Source organism: Berghia stephanieae, chromosome 6 (assembly GCF_034508935.2).
Source record: "Berghia stephanieae isolate SIO BIC M18660-M18661 chromosome 6, UCSD_Bste_1.3, whole genome shotgun sequence".
NCBI lineage: Eukaryota > Metazoa > Mollusca > Gastropoda > Nudibranchia > Aeolidiidae > Berghia > Berghia stephanieae.
In genome coordinates this window covers 20031773-20035818 of record NC_088365.1, presented here as the reverse complement: position 1 = coordinate 20035818, position 4046 = coordinate 20031773, and positions in this window count along the sequence as shown.

Sequence of the window (4046 nt, the reverse complement as noted above, 5' to 3'; positions counted from 1 at the left end):
TGTTTTTTTTTTTTTGCCATCCGCTTTAATGACTAATTCTCACTTTTTGCCATCCGCGTTTGTGAGTTGTTCTCACTAAACTGTATTCACCAGACTATAACCGTTCAAGGTTACACATAGTTTTGTGTGTTGGTCCGTTATACTTCCGGATGGCAATGTTGTGAGCTTCTGAGCCAAGCGCATACTATTTATAATAGGGTTGTCTTTCAATGCACCAAACCAACGTGCATTTATTTGTAGGTCTGATAACCCAATTCATTATGGGCTCATTTGTAATGGAAATCTCACAAAATGACGCCCAATAATGTCCATTATAACAATGTTAAACTAGGCCCATAAGTGGGTTCGGACGTCAGACCTGCACATATGTAAACGTCGACCAAACCCATTGTGTTTGAAAATTGTCTATTTAAGGTAAAGAATTCAAATATTATCAGTGCGTTTCAATGGCATGAAAAAAAATGAATTTTTAAAAAAGGAACAAGATAGAGATTAAAAAAACAACAACAACAAAAATGGAAAAAAAAATCCTTTTATTCATCCCATAGGCGAACTTTCTCTTTAGGGTCTATTCCAAGAGAGACTGGAATAACCCAGGCGTCAGCGCGCAAATTGAGCTAGGGCTGAAAAAGTGTGTATGAAACAGTGCTAGACAAATAAGGAAAGAAAAATAAAGAGGAAAAAAACATTTTAAAAAAAGCCAGTCTGCCTCGACTCGGGATCGAACCTGAGAACTCCTGAGTAAAAAAAAACAAACAAAAAAAAGCAAAAACAGAAACACATAAATGTAACACATCTTTCTTCTTCTTCTTCTTTTTCTTCTTCTTCTTCTTCTTCTTCTTCTTCTTCTTCTTCTTCTTCTTCTTCTTCTTCTTCTTCTTCTTCTTCTTCGTCTTGTGGAAACCTCCAATATTGTCGAGGATCACTCCACAGTTTGTAGGGTTTTACATTTTAAACTTGCTAAAAACTCTGCACATAATACTAATTTAAAAAAAACACAAAAAAAAAAAACAAAAAAAAACACACACATAGATTAAAAAGTTGTGAACTCTAGCAATCGCGTGAAGGCATGTTGGCAACCGTTTTCAGCCACTTCAGCTGGGAGGCTAGCTATTCCATAGTCGGGCAGTGGAAGGGAAAAACGAATACATGTGGGCGTCTGTTTTTGATGTTGGGATGGTTACTCTTGCTGTGTGTCCGCTCGTATTTCTTGTGCCGATATCTTTGATGTCGTTTGGAAGTTTAAGGCACGAATTTTTGTAGTAGATCTTGTGGAACAATTTAAGTTAATCTATCTTTCTTCTCTTTTCCAGAGGTTCAAGGCCAATCCGTTGTGATATTTCAGACGCATTTGAGAAAGGATCGAATGTGTTTGTGATGCGTCTTGCGGTTTTTCTTTGGATGTTTTCTAAGGTGTCGATGTTTTTCTTTGTATATGGGTCCCAAATTGAGCTGCCATACTCCAAAATTGGTCTAACGATAGTTTTAAAAGCAAGGGTTTGAGTTGTGATTGGGCATCTTTTTAAATTGCGGGTGATGTAAGCGCTTGTTTGATTCGCCCTTGAAGCCAGGTGACATATGTGGTCATTCCATTTGAGGTTTTTAGCAAACTCAATGCCAAGGTATTTTGCTGTCTTTACATGTTCCAGGTTTTGACCATAAAGTTGGTATTCAAATGTAATAAGTGCTTTCTTATTTGTGATGGTTAGAACATTGCACTTTGATACATTAAATTCCATTTGATTTATTGTTTCCCATTCTTGTAATTTAGCTAGATCGTCATTTAGTGTTTTGCAGTCGTCTGTTGTTCTTATCTGATTATATAATGCTGTGTCGTCAGCAAAGAGGCGCACTTTTGACTTTATACCTCGTGGAAGATCATTTATGTACACTAAATATAAGACGGGCTCAAGGACTGAGCCCTGAGGTACGCCCGATGTCACCATCCCGATAGTGGAAGTCTCGCCGTCGACAAGAACTTGTTGGGTGCGATTGTCCAGAAAAGTTGCAATCCATTGTAAGGTTTTGTTCCTGATACCAACGTCATACAATTTCTGGATTAACCGATGGCGAGGAACCTTGTCGAAGGCCTTGGCAAAGTCCAGCAGTACTAGATCAATTTGACCACCTTTATCAATAGCAGCTGACAGATCATGTGTTAATGATAGAAGTTGAGTTTGACATGAGTAGTGCTTCCTAAATCCGTGCTGTTCATCACAAAAAATACTGTTAGTTTCGAGATATTCAGTTATTGAGGATCTTACTATATGCTCCAACAGTTTGCAGCAAATGCAGGTTAATGAAATCGGACGGTAGTTTTGAGCCCTGCTTCTATCACCTTTCTTGTAGATGGGTTAGACAAGAGCGTGCTTCCAAACAATTGGTATGTCTCCCGTTTCAAGAGATAGTTTGAACAAATGTGTGAGGGCAGGTGCAAATTCGTTACTCAATATTTAAGAGACGGGATGGTATTTTGTCTGGGCCACATGCTTTATTTGGATCTAGAGTGGCGAGGAGTTTGGAAACGCCCTCTACTGTCACATTGATTTCGGCCATAGTGTTGGAATTGTTTTCTTCGCCTTGTAGTTGTGGTAATTTGTTATGACCTTTTGAAGCAAAAACAGAGCAGAATTGGTTATTAAGTATGTCTGCTTTTTCCTTTGCATCAGAGTATAACACACGATCATGTTCAAGGGGCGCTATACCAACCGAATCGCACCTCCTACTTTTTATAAATTTCCAGAGCTTTTTGTTTGAGTCTTCACTGACAAGTTCCTTAACATGATTATGATAGGCTTTTCTACCCTCTTTTTGTGTTTCTTTTTTCAGTCGGGCGTAATTGTACCAGTCTTTCTTACTGTTGGACTTTCTCGCTCTGCTCCATGCCTTTTGTTTCCGTCTAGATAATCGTTTGACGGTGGTGTTTATCCATGGTTGGTGAAATTTCCTTGAGCTTTTCTTCTTTGGTACATGTTTGGTCATCATTTTGTTTAGGTGGTCGTTGATGGCAGTCCAAACATCCTCAGTGCTTTCTAGATGTTGGTTAATTATGTTTTCACTAAAAAGACGTGTTTCTGTCCGCATTTCGGCGATATTTGCCTTTTTCCAAATAGTAATAGGGTGTGATTTTTGTGTGATTTTGTTTGCTTTGATAGTGCTTTCCGTGATGAGGATGTCATGGTCACTAATGCCTGGAATGGTTGTACACTTGACAATTAAATTTGGTCGATTTGTGATAAATAAGTCGAGGATATTTGTACCCCTTGTTGGATTTTTGTTTATTTGACTAAGGCCAAAATCTTGCAATTTGTTAATAAATGCTTTATAAATGAAGGAAGGATATTGGTAACTGATTATTTTTTCTTGTTCCCAATTGATATCAGGTAGGTTTAGGTCTCCGCTTAAACAGAGTACATTTTTCGGGTCTAGGCTATCAATACAGCGTGTTATCTCAGTCATTTGTTCCATAGTTGAGTTTGAAGGTGTTCTATACATAGCGCCCACAGTGAGTAGCCTTGTTCTGTTTTGATATTTATGATCACCGATTCTGATTTTGTTTGAATGTCAAGCTTTAATACTGAGAGGTTCGTTGTTGTTGCAACCAGCACCCCACCATACCTATCTTCTCGGTCTTTCCTGAACACGTTGAAACATGTCTCTGGTGGAATTATTTCACTGTCCTTTATTTCGGAATGTAGCCATGTTTCAGTACCTATAATTATGTTTGGTTTTATGTCTGATATCAATTACCAAAATTCCGGTAGTTTTGGAATTATACTTTGAAAGTTTATGGTCATAGTTCTAAACATGTTTCTCGGTTCACCATTACGGTCACTGCTAGTTTGCCTGTTTGCTATATTAAACTTTGAGTCTACAGGGGCTATGGTCTAAACTCCCCATTGAAGGGGGAAAGTGACTCAGATGTGGGGGTCCTTACAAAGGTCACGTTTTCCTGTCAATTGGTTCTGAGTTCTGAGTTGTAGATATGCATACGTAACACTTTCACACCCTTGAGCTGCAGGAAGAATCCACGTTTCATTTAATAT